At 37.5% G+C, this 13,703-nt stretch overlaps 1 protein-coding gene across 1 annotated transcript in view; it reads left to right on the forward strand.

Moving 5' to 3' along the window:
* Positions 1–1,318: 1,318 nt before the first annotated feature.
* The window catches only part of LOC106928181 (E3 SUMO-protein ligase CBX4), an 80,161-nt gene continuing 67,776 nt past the window's right edge, over positions 1,319–13,703 (forward strand). The window contains exons 1-2 of the mRNA XM_088003041.1: positions 1,319–1,390; positions 5,633–5,702. The gene's annotated coding sequence lies outside the window, so the exon portion shown is untranslated. The remainder of the gene's footprint in view (positions 1,391–5,632; positions 5,703–13,703) is intronic.

Here is a 13,703-nt window from a genome sequence, read left to right on the forward strand (position 1 = left end):
TTTAGCATAAAGTTTAGATATAAACGAGAGCTTTTTAAGAGGCAGATCAACCTGTTTTAATCCAAATTAGCAAAGAGCAGCAAATTAACAGGAAGATTGTCTCTATTACCTAGGTGTTTCTTTTTTTTTAAAATAAATTATCTTGGAACCATTTCATAACATAGCAGCGTGATATGCTTGTAAACAAGTGAACTGAAATGAACACAGTTCTACAATAACAAGATGGATATATATGTTGGTTATTTCAATTCTGTTATATCCAGTTCAGTTTATTTGCACTATTAATCACAACCAAATAAAATCTTTGACATAATATTTAACATAATAAACATGTCCATGTCTAATTAAAGGATTATAGTCACAACAATCATTTTCACATTCAATTTAATAACAAAGACTTAAATCTGCTCTAATTAAAATGCAGTGTGTATGCCTACAGGGCTTTAATATAAAATAAACACTAAACACATTGTTTAACATAAGTGGAGTTTTATTTGAAGGTGATACAAAGTTGGAATCAGGAGGCCACTGTGGTTGGAAATCATTGAAAATTCAAACTAACAAATGATAATGGTGAGGCCCATTCATATTGTAATGTTAGAAGTGATTTTAAAAAAGCACATAAAAGTAGCTGAAAGTAGCTTAATGCTGCTGTTTTTGTCATAATTCTCACACAAGTGCAGGAATCACAGACGAGATCTGGAAACTCCATAACTGAGTCAAATAGGTTAATGTGAACCTAGAACAAACCCTGTGAGGCTACAAGTTCAGTAAGGCCTGATTTTACAACTTAAGGATGAAGAATACAAAAAAATAATTAAAAAATAGACCAATATAGCAAATATCTGACATCCACAGGTTGTTGGTGTTACAAAAATTAGAGATAGTGTCATAGTATTGTTGTCCCGATATAAAATAAACTAATTTAAAGAACAATAACCAAATGTATTGTTTACACAACCTTCATGTTAGGTTGTGTATGTTACACAACCTAACACAACCTAACATGAAGAATGCAGAATAACGTGCTGCTCTTCTGTGGATTCTTTTAATTTTTGCTTTGGCATCTGTTACTAAAACTACCAGTCAGTAATTTTAATATGTTAAAATTTCCTTTACACGGAATATGTTCCGTGTAAAGGAAGTTTTTCGTTAAACAGGTGAAATCTATATAGTTTATGATAGTTTAATCCAGCGCATGCGCATAAGAATTATAACGTCACTTGTCGCTGCATAGCCACAAGAGGGCGCACAATATAAATATCGCTAATAATTTGCCGAAATTGGGACAAAAATAAGTGCTGTCGTCTTTAGCTCATTTTTATTTTGTATGCAGCGTTGCAGTTGAATGCTCGGAGTTGCGTGAAAGGACGTGGAACCAAACTAAGAGGTGGGTGAGTAGTTTTGTTTTAGCAGACAAAGTACAAATGTATGCACCAAAATATATTGTAGAGATATCATAAAGTAGTTTTCAATTAGCCTATTGTCAATTTTCAAAAATAATAACTGGTTACTTCTGATAATGTAAACTGAAAGGTAGTGTAAAAACAATAAAACAGTGATTAAAAAAAGATTAAACAAATGTTACTGGGTGTGTAAGTACGTATAATTTTCAGCTGGCTTGAATGAGAAAACGGCCTCATAAGTTCAAACCTAGATTGGTTTGAAGTTCTGTCACAATCTCGCCACCTTAAAACTAGAGCTCTGAAATTAGAAGCCCGTAATGGCTACAACATCAAAGCCATACTTAATGAGTGTATGTCAATGCCTGACACGCAAAAGTGAGAAAATGTTCTAATTATTTATGTTTTGGGTTTTAAACTGTGATATTTTTTTAAGAGTGCCTTGATTGTCAGTGGCCACTAGAGGGCAGCAGAGAGAAGCAAATGTGGTTTGAAGGAAGCTGGAGTGGCAGTAATGACGAACAGGGGGAGGGAGAGAGAAGAGAGGCAGCTCTTTGGTTTCTGACCACATGCTCACAGCATCACTGTTTCAGTGGCTGTTTCCCAGCTAATGTGTTTACAGCCTTCACCGAGAACCAGAGCACCCCCTGCTCTGCACCCGCACACTCCCTCACCTCCTCACCTCTGTTTTCTGTCTTTGATTAGCTGTTTATTGTTTACTGACTAGATTTAAGGCTTTTTAAGTCTTCAAGGGAATCAATTTCCCCGACTGGAAGGTATTTTTGGCTCCATCAGGGACTCAAGCCCTCCCTCATGTTGCTGGGAAACCACTCCAGTGATCTGTGTGTTGTCAGGGTGCATTAAAAACAGCAAAGAGGCAAAGTTGGTTTGAGAAGATAGAAAAACAGATAGAAATATATCATGTTTTCTTTAGTTTTTAGTTTTAAAAAAACTAACGATATATATATATATATATATATATATATATATATATATATATATATATATATATATATATATATATATATATATATATATATACTAAAGGTGCAATGATCACCACACCTTGATTTCCCGTTTTAAGCCTCTTGCTCCACATAGATATTTTAGCGAGTAATGCAGGCTTGAATACAACATTTTATTCACGGTGATTGTACACATTAATGGAAGAGGGTGATATTGAATAAATTTATTAGATCTGCTGCTCTGAATTAAAATCACATATGTGTGTTTTTCTGTAGTGTTTTTATTTATCCATTTTTTGGCTCGTATTGTTCATTGACCAGGTGAATTTTGTGTTGGGGGCACCACGAGCCTTTGAGGAAAATGAAGCAAAAGCAAAGTAGTCAACTGTAGTTCTTTAGGTCTCGGGCATTCGTTTGTGTTGTGCACAGTAAAATCTTCATGTGTGAATTTATGTAATTTAGAAGGCAGGCAATGTGAAAGTTGATTCCAGATTCCTATCTGGAGTTAGGTTGAAGGAGTATTTTACTATATACTAAAGAATATAGACCGTTCTGAAAAAAGTCTAAACTGAACTGATCTGTTTTACATCAAACATTTTCTACTCTAAAGTATATGTATCCTTCGGCATGAAGACCACCTGAAATAAGGGTGATAATACCAATGAAATGTCTCAATTTTTTTTCTTTTCTGAAGGAATACAAAGATAATTCTCAGGAGCAGAATGTCATTTATTCTCTCCATGCCATCTTTCTCAATGTACATACAGTCAAGCCCAAAATTATTCATACAGCTGACAGATTTAAAGTCTCCATTAATGTGTCTTTTGACTGTCTATAATATAAACATGAGATTAATCCAGGCAGAGTCTGGCTGGGTTAATAATCTGTGGAAGGACCTTAAAATAAGGGTGATGGCAACGAGGCTTTCCAACCTTAAAGATTTGAAACTAATCACCTAAGATTGTCAAAAATATCAGTGGAAACATGAACTAAGAAGGATCTTATTGCTGATTTTTTATAGATCATTATAAAGTGGTATTCATAATATGCAATGTGCCAGTTCCTTTGTTAAATGTGAATAAACACTGATACGTCAAACATATGTTGTAAATATTTAATGTGCCTGAAAAATTGGGCTTATTTGTGCTCTGTACATTTGTGTGAAACACAAAAGGACAGAATGCATTCCCAAGTGTTTCTTTTTTAAAATTGAAAGTATCACATGCTTCTTTTAGGCAAAACTGGAAAAACCTGACTTTCATCTATCTGTCGCGCTAATTGTGGACTATTCAGATGGCTGAATAAGTGAGCCATAAACAGTGTTACTCTGAAAACAATTTTGTTTCACTGTCTGTAGTATTTTGAGTTTCTGTGAATCCTTGGTTTGCATTTCTGTTTGTGATCATTTCTTTGCTTCGTTGGTGATATTTCTCCGTCGTCTGATGTATCCAGCACCTTCTCTGAGTGTCTCAGCTCCCTCTACCCCCTGTCTGCCCGTCATCTGCTCATTAACTCACCTGTCTGACACTCCAGTAACACTAAGTGGTTTTCACAGCCTGCATCAGGTCTGTCTATTGTTGCCACCAGCATGCTTTGTTGGTTTTTCTCAGATCAGTTACCATTAAATCAGCTCTCAACCTCCAGTCCTCTGTGTTTGGGTCCTTAACGACACCGTTTTGAGATCATGTGAACCTTATTAGACAAAATATGTTTATGGTTGTAGTTATTTCACTTATTTAGAGCAGAACTCAATGTCCTGCCCAAATGTGAACATTAAAGGTCATTCGTTGTTGGGTCATTTGAGCAACCCCCAACAGTCTCTTGGTTAAATTTGAGGACCGCTTTTCACTCTTCATTTTGTTTCTTTTCCACTTTTATGCGTCGTTTAAATCTCTTCAAAAATCTTTTTAAAAAACAGTTTGGAAGCATGAAGGTTTGAGTTTATAAATTAAAATTGACTTGATGGATGAACATATAAAATGCGAATCTTTGGGAAAATGTTCACTTGTGTGGCTTTCTTTTATGATAATTATGTGGTTACAAGCTAATATATCTGGGTTGGGTCGACACAATCTTTCAGTATGGATAAACATTTTTCAGTGGGTTTTGTCCTGATCGGTCTTAATTAGGTTGAAAACTGATTTTCCTCTGTTAATTTTTGTCTTAGCACAAGTAAAGTAAGTTTTAGTTCATTTCAGTCTGTATGAGTTCAATAGTGAAGGCAAAGAAATATAAGAGCGCTACATGTTTGTTTTGCTTGTAACAGTCTAGAGTAAATAAAAGTTTTATTTGAATCTGAAACAACATGAGGGAAACATAAGGAGTGTATGATTACTTCACACACCCAATGATATTGAAAAAGTTGGATCTTTTCATATAAATCATGTTGCTAAAGTATATTTACATGAATATGTTGACACAACTATATTACTTTTGCTCTGAACTGTATATGACTTCATTACACTTGCTTTTTTAAAATCTAATTCAGTTGATCTAACAGAAGTATAAGAGTGAATGAGCAACTTAAACACTTTTATTTACATTTTTTTTTTTAGTATAGAGCGTTAATTGATGTTTCAAGGATAAGAATTTTACCTTCTAGATTATTCACAAGGCTTCTTGATTTCAACAAAAAGGTATAGGTTTGGAAAAATTGTGACCATAATAATAATCAAATATTTAATAATCAGATAAGTACATGAAGAGGTAATTTATTTGAGCAACAAAGGTCAACAGGGTCCTTGTCTGTTGTGGCTTTTGATCCTGTTCTTAATATGAACAAACAATTAGAAATTAAACTGTTTTAATAAACTTTGTTTATTTTGTTTTTTAAGAAAAAAGATGTTTTATCGTTAAGTGCAGGACATGATGCTGTTTCAGTGCTTCGGACTCCTTCATATTTTATTACTTGTACTATATTTAAGCTGCATCGGTACAGCTTTGTTAGCCGCTGGGTGTACATTACGGATACGGTAGGCTTATCAGGTTTTTCATAAAGACATCTTTCTTCTAATGGTGGAAGACTAAATTCAATGAGCTACAGTTACTGACTGTCACATTTCACATCACACAGCATAATTTGATCTGCTGTTTGCTTCTCACCACACAGAAGCTGGTAGGAAAACCATTAGATCTGCCGCTGATGGTCACAGGGAAATTTGATCATCTCCAGTTTGGTGGCTTTAAACTCTCAAATTTTATTACTGTTGATGCCCAAAAATAAATAAATAATCCGTCTCTTTCTGCGTCTGTCTCCATGCATAGAGCACTGACCCTCTGCTGACCCTGCACGGTGTGAAACATGTCACACAGGAGTGACCGTGACTTCGTGTGTGTGAGTATCTTCAGGCTATCTGCTACAAACGCACATTTACACAAAGCTACAAAGACTTCAGCTTAAAGGACCTGTCATCACTGGAACTCCTTTAAATCAACAGTTTCTTTTTGCGAACCGTCGGTATTAACAACAAATCCAGTATCTTTCATTCGGGGCGTCTTTTTTTTTTCTTTTTTAAAGAAATTTTGAGGACTCCGCCCTCACGGGTAGTCGCAAAGTTAAATGTCAGTGTGACAAAAGTCACCTAAAGGGGATTTAGCATAGCCTCATGTAGAGCTGCTTACGATGGAAAACGTACACCTACAAGTGAAATACTTGGAAAAAGCACAAACCCAACACTTAACTTTGGTTCACTTCAGATTAAAAATATGCTTTGTCAAACTTAAAGGTGAAAGATATATATATAAGATCTAAGTTTGTACCTTGAAGTATGAGTTCGTCTTGCTGCATTGAGTGTTTGTCATAAAACAGCCGCCTGCCTCCATGTGCTGTAAATTCATCCATTAATTTACCGACTTATGTTCTGTTGTGGAGTTGCACTTGTTTCCGTGCCGTATGTCTCTTCATTTTTATTGTCAGAGAGAGCACAGCTAAACCGGTCACAGCAAAAAAAAAAAAAAAAAAAAAAAAAGGCATAGCAGCAATTCTGAGCACTTGGGCATTAAAAAAGAGGTGAAAATGACCAGAAATTAGAGGAAATTGGATCATCGAGGTAACAGTGAACATGTCAAGGTAGTTGGTGCCAGAAAGACTTGTCTGAGTGTTTTAGAAACGTATGATTTACAGCAGAGGTGTCAAACTGTAGGCCATAAGGGCAGGTCTCCTGCAACACTTCGCCCTGGTTCAGCAGATCTGAATTAAATGACTGCATTGCTGCCTCAGCATGCACTGACACTCTACTGGGCCTGACCTACATTTGATTTAGGTATGTTGAAGCAGAGACACATCTAGAGGTTAGAGGCCACCGAGGATTTGAGTTTGACATCCATGATCTGTGGAAGATCTTGCACACAACCAATTTCTCGGCTTTCAAGAGACTGCTTCAAAACCGAGAAAATATTCAGTGAGCGTCAGCTGTGTGGACGAAGACGACTAGTCAGACGACTTTGAGATGACAGAAAGACAAGAGCAACTCAAACAACTTTCTAAATCCAATTTAGACATACTGTCTCTGAACACAGAACATGTGGAGCCTTTAGCTGATTAGTTACAGCTGCAGAAAACCACACGCTCTGTCACTTCTGACAACTAACTAAAGCTGGACAATGAGCGATTGGAAAGACGTTGGTCTCAGTTTTAGTTGCAACATTGAGATGGTAGGGTGATAACGACGTGAAGGCACAGATTCATCCTACCTTGTAGCAAAGGTTGCTGACCATGGCTAGCCCTTTGTAACGGCAGCAGATCTGTCTTTGATAGCTGCTTTCAGCGAGATAATACATCGATCCTCAAAGCTCAACTAGTCTCTAAATAACAAAGATAATAAACTGATTGTACCTCAAGAGCAGTTTACACTTTACTTCACATTGATGTCGATAAATATTAATTATCTTTGTGTTTTATATTCCAATTAGAAACTCTGAACTGTGACAAATTGTAATGAAGTAAATTAGAAAGTAATTGCATTTCAATTCATTAAGCTGAAATAGGTTTTAATATAGTGATATTTATTTCTTCAATGTATCTACAACAGCACTTAAGTAACATATTAGCAAAACTAACTTGAACTGAAATGAACAACAATGTTCATCATTAGCCTATAAAACAAAAGCACATAGCTCAGGCTCTTAAGATGTAAAGAAACATTTTAAGAGCCTGTTTGCTGTTCGTGAACAAACAGGCCTCATGAAGTTGAACAATATGATGAGAAGATGACGTGTAGTTGTGATGTTGTCTTGTCTGTTGCGTTTCTCTACATTCCTGCGTGTGGTGGGGCGTTTAAACAGCCTGGTTTCACTGCACCACTCAATGCACCACGCTGTCTCGCATATATTTGTATTGTTTGTTGTATTTGAAATCTGTTTGCATGTTTTATAAGAACAGCTAACATTGTCGGATTTTTTTATAATTCAAAAATTTTTGTCATTATAGTTTTTACATAAAAACACGCCTGATAACATGGATTAGATGCCACATTTATATCAAAAATGTGACTCTTGTGAAAATACTTAAAGGTGAACAATCTCTCATCAATATGGCTTTCTGAAGCTGAAGTTAGTTTTTCCTTTTCTATGATGTTTCTGTGACAGTTGAAGAAAACCTTTAGATTCTAGTTCTGTAACAGGGTGTGCAGGTCGACCTGTTTGACTGGATTTTTTACAAATTGTTATGTTTGCTCTCATGTGACAAGGTTCTCAATTGTTCTTCATGCGTCTCTAAATATGCACGTATGATTAATTTGTCTCAAATTAAATCTGGAGTGGAAGTAGCAGGAGGAGTGAAGCTCAGTTTGGCGTAAGATAAAATGAAAGCCAGAGCATTCAGTTATTGGGTGTTAGGCGTCCTTTTTTGTTTCCTAGACTGGACTGCACACATTCTTGTTCACACCCATAAAACGTTTCTCATTTTGACGTCTCTGGTGTGTTTCTAAAGGAGTTTCTATGAAAGTAAAATGTGAAAATGTGGCCATACAAAGTGAAGGACTTCATTAAAAAAATAAAATAAATAAATGTAAGTGTGGTAAACCTTCAAACTGAACCAGGAACAACAGGAAATGAACAGCTACTTATATTTTTTACTGAAACCAAAATGTAAACCGAGTGGAAAGCAGCAGGTCTTGCTATGGCTTTCTGTTTCTTACTAAAATAATAATAACAAAAAGATATTTGAACCATTAACTGTTCTTTCCACATGCATAAATGAAAAATTTTGTTACATTTCTTCAATGTCCTCATGCCTTATCCATATTTGTACTAAAATACATCAGTAGTCGTAAAGAAGAATTCATATTTTTTGTCTTCGTTCCTTATATGTCCACTTTACAGTACGGTGAGTGATGTTTTTATTTTTATGTTACTTTCTGATCGATAACCAAGTCTTAAAGTTTACCTCCCATCTTCACTGAAGTGCTAATGCGTTGGCATGAAGCCCCCATCCAGTCTATAAATGTGGCCTCAGCTGAAATAACCACCATGTATTAACTGACCTGCTGTCAAGCAGCCACAGTGCGATCAATACTTTCAGATAATGAAGTCATTGACTCTCGGCAAACGCTAGATAATGACAAGACTGAAGGTCTCCTGTTATTGCCTTATTTTATGGCTTTGTCTCTTGGTAACATGTGAATGAGTTCTCCATGCTGGTGGAGGGATGATGGAAATTGCGAGTGTTTTAAGGTTTGGAGTGTAAAGAAGCATCGCTGGAGCACAGCGGACTAATGGAGTTTGTCTTTTACAATGCAGCATGGTTGAACTCAGCTCGGCTCGTCCCTGATTCAGTAAACACTGCAGACCGTACTGCTTCCTGTGTTTCAACAAATGGCTTTTTTTTTTTTTTTTTTTTTTACATCTGAAAACTAGAAAAAAGAAGTCCATGTACCGACGAGAACTATGACAATTAAAATGTTGTCAACAAAGATGGACTTTTTCCTAACCAAATAAAAGCAAGACTAACATATTGTAGGACGATGAAAACCAGCCAGACCTCGTTTTAGTAGAAAAGGCGGGGATTAGTTATTTATATCTCCATTCAGAACATTCTAGGAAATTTACTTCCTGGAGGAGAGATGAAGTATTGTTCCTATAAAATTGTAGATTTCTATAACTCAGTTCCTGGATGCTCTGTTGGAGTTTTACTGATTGTCCAACTAACTGACCAGATAATGTGAAGTTCATTGAATTCATTTATTTTCTTGTGTCCTTGTTTGCTAGGACACACCACTTCAAAGCGCTCCTGTTAAAAAAGGTTATTATGGATTCGAGGCTCTCTGAGCTGTTCTATCATAGTGTTACATTTATTAACCCTTGTGCATGAGAGAACTGAGACAAACATAGAAGGCTATGGCAGATGATACAAGTTTTACGTGTGTGGGGTCGGTTGGACCCCATTTCTTCATACAAGGGTTAAATAAATGCTGTGAATCATAAAGGGTCTTTCAGGTGTCAGTACAAACCTTCTCCTCAGTTTCCCCTAGAAACAAACTATTGCTCAATCTTGCTTATATGTTGGGTTATTGTAAAGCCAATGGTGTGCTTCAGTATACATGCATGCAAACGTTTCGTCTCTATAAAAGCCCCATGAAGCCTCCATGAACTTCCCTAAAACAGCTGCGGGGCAGAATGTTTTGAATCTTCCGGGATTCTCTTCGATAATAACGTTCCCATTGTTGAGGTTTTTGTGTTTAAGCCTGTTCTGATCTCGTTATAATGAACTGTTCTCATGTACATGTTGTAAACTCATACTAAGGTGAAGCCTGAGCCTCAGGTTGATCCACGGTTGATCTGACAAGAAGCAGCGAGAGCCAGCATCCGCCTGCGGCCAACTACCCCCCACCCTGGTGCACTTTCTTCTAAACACGCACATTCGCCCCTTTCTCCTTGATGTTTTTACTTCATCCATAACATTCTTCATCCTTTCCCTCTGCTCCTCTTCTCCCCTCTTCTACCTCCAGGATGAGAGTTAAGACAGACAGCCTGAAGTGGATGTCGGGGTGAATTAGACACCAGCAGACAATGTGATTTCTCCGTCTTTAAGGCTTTCTTTTCCCCCAGAAGGAAGCAAAAAGGGGTTGGTTTGACATTTGCAAAAAACACTCAGCTCAGAGGAAGAGACGGAGAAAAAGAGAGGGGCAATATAGCATAGAAACACTCTGCTCAGAGGAAGAGACGGAAAAAAGAACGGTACCATACAGCAGAAAGTAGGTGCAAGACGAGTACAAGCAAAGAGCAATTTGAAGTGTAAAAGAAATGCAAAGCAGCCAAGCAGAACTGACACAAAGAAAAGGGGTAGAAAATATGAGCAAAATCACAACGAAAAGAATTTCAAATAAAAAAAAAACTGAGCAGTCAAAAGGTTGTGTGAGTCAGAAACACAGGAAGACAATAGCAGGCCATCCAGGCAGCCACTTAATAGTCCACCCACTCACTGCTATCCAAATGGGTAGATTGACGCCTCTTAGCTCCTTTAATAGCTCCAATAATGGACCTCAGTATAGGTGGGCTGTGAAGAGGATAGTCATCCTATCCAAATAACTCGATTCCTCAGTTCTGGTCTCTTGTTTCAGCAGCATTCACTACATCAGGGTGGGAAGTACATGGGATAATGCTGCCAGATTTACCCAGCCACACAGAGCTGCGGATAAATGATGAATTACGGTGAGAGAGGCTGATGTTGTGGTAACATAAGGTCAGCACAAGTTGTGTCTCTGTAGGCACAGCACAATATATCAATATGTACATCAAGGACGTAAAATGCACAATAGTTCTTGTCTTGTTTGTTTGATGCCTAAAGCTCACTGTATGGTGTGTCATTACTGTAGATACGTTTATCTTTGTTGTACCAGAATTTAAATATGCTGAGAAGAGTACATAAAAAACATATTCGTACAAATATGTTAGTACTTAAACATGTCAGGCCTATTTTAGAAAATCCCAGGACTGCATTTCACATAACATGACATTTCACATGTTGGATTAGTGTCTGATTAGCAGCCAATGGTGTCAGCTGTATGTTGAGCTGCAAATGGAGGTTCATATACAACCTTTTATGTCTTCAAGGTGAATTTCCCAACAGATAAAAACTACCCTGAGATACAAAAGACATTGGGGAAACTGGGATTCCAGCTACGTTGTTCATCAGTATATGCATTTTTAATTAATTCAGACTTAGTGTAGTTCACTACCAGATTCATACAAGTTTATAAATGGAAAAAAAAACCTGTTGTACTAATGGTTTCTAATCTTGGTGTTCTTTAAGTCATTAAAGGGATTTAGGTTATCACTGGCTATCTCTGTTGTTTTGCTGCTGTAGACTTAGGCTGCTGGAGTACTTTGGATGCAACTACTAGGCTATTTTCTCCCACTGCTCTCCATTAGATGCACTTATTATTGCCAATAATTTTATCTTCTCTGGATTTCTTTCCATAGAAGATATTTTTGGCTCAGTGATTCAGGCTTTAGCTGCGTTTCCTGGAAGGAATCATTGATGTAGTCATCAGTGATTTAAGAAGAAGCAAGTGAAGCAGCGGACCCACCATTCTTAAAATGAGGCAGTAAGACTTTTGTTTCTGGTTAGTCATTTTTTGATCAGTCCCTACAGTCTGTAATTTTCTCTTTCTGTAATATTTTTAACTATTAAAAATAATGATAAATTTCACCATGAATGTCAGAGACCAGGAAACCTTGGTCTTGATTTGATTGAATTCACCCTGTACACCCCAATCTAATTTAGAGGTGTAAGTTGCTTCATCTCAGCATTATTTCTTCAGTTAGACAGTTTATAGCAAGACAGAGAAATGAGGAAATGAACAGACTCTAAATATGCATTTTATGTGTTCTTTTAATGCTCCATCTCTTTCACTCAATGTCTGTCAGCAGTGCAGACACAGACAAAAAATTAAAACCCATGACCAGTGTCATGGGTCTGACACTGAAAGAAAAAAAAGAAACGGTGACTGCTTTAAAACTAAATCAAGATGTAATAATAAATTCAAATTACTAGAAACAAACATATGTTAGGAACTGATGGACTTAAATTAGTATTTTTAAAGGCTTTTATGAAGCTTACACTAATATATAATTACAGTAAGAATTAACTGATTAAAATTTAGGAAGAGTACGTTTTAGCAAATAGACCTTTAAATAGTATTTACAGCCAACGGGTAAAATATTGCTGCCATAATTTGAAAAATGACCTTGTAGTGTGAAAACAAAGAGAGGATTTTCAAAAATAAAATTGTTTTAATTTTTCTCAGTTGTGGCCAGTTGTTGTCTTTTATTAAATTGATAGTGACATCATCTTAGCCCAGACAGACTGATTAAATGAGAACACGAACAAACAAAATTTGAAGAAAATCACACAATTGCAAAGTATTAAATGCACATATTTTCTCCCCCCCCCAGCATGTTTACAGTTACGGCTGTGTTCATTTCAGCGCCTTGGCGTTGTTTGTCAAATCCTCTCTTCAGCTTTAGTAGACCAGCCTCCACAATTGTTCAATAACCGAGCCTGCAGCTCTGCACCAGGAGAGGAAGCTGCACATCCGTTTCAGGCCTTAAATACACCCCGAGTGAGTCATCAACCATTCGCTGCAGTTTACTCCATCCCAGTCGATGTGCTTTGCATGTGTCCAACCTCATAAGCCCCCTTCCCTACCATCTTCCCACCCTCCCAGAAACCAGCAGCTGAGGATTGCCAGGTCCTCCGCCCCAGATGTACTGTAGGTTGCCAGAGCGTAGTGAGCCCATGCAGCGTGGAGTGGTGGGGGTCTGAGGCGCTGCCTGTGGCCTGGTGCCACGCTGGGCCTGGTTATTATCTCCAGATGACTTCAGCATGAGTAGCAGATGCCTTTTTGGCCACAGGGGCCAAACAGAGCGATGCAGAGGGGAAAGTGAGTGGATGTGTGTGCGCGCATGAGTGTTTGCATGCTGTTCACGGCTGCATTGAGCAATTTATTACCTTCCCACTTATCGGACCATCTCCCTTACTGTGCTTGGAAGGAGTTAGTCTCATTACAAAATAACAGTCCTCTCTCACAATAGCAATCTTACATGGACTTGGAGAGGTGCGTAGATGATAGCTCTAGGTGTGTTGAGATGGCGACACTAGCAAACAGATTATAAATCAGCGCACTTCTAAATGAAATTGCAACAGAGGGCAGATTTATGTGCATGTATCTGTTCACGCGCCTCAGTTTGTTAGCAGGTCTATCACCGCGGTTATTTTACAGGCCTCCTTCCCAGCAGCTAATAATATTCAGGCAATCCCCGCACTACTCCGACCAATTTAATGGGAGAGCATCAGGAAATGATATTTCTAATCAGACTGCGGCAAATGTCTCCT

This window comes from Poecilia mexicana, unplaced genomic scaffold, assembly GCF_051168715.1.
Source record: "Poecilia mexicana isolate PSO_F unplaced genomic scaffold, ASM5116871v1 scaffold_1, whole genome shotgun sequence".
Taxonomy (NCBI): Eukaryota; Metazoa; Chordata; class Actinopteri; order Cyprinodontiformes; family Poeciliidae; genus Poecilia; species Poecilia mexicana.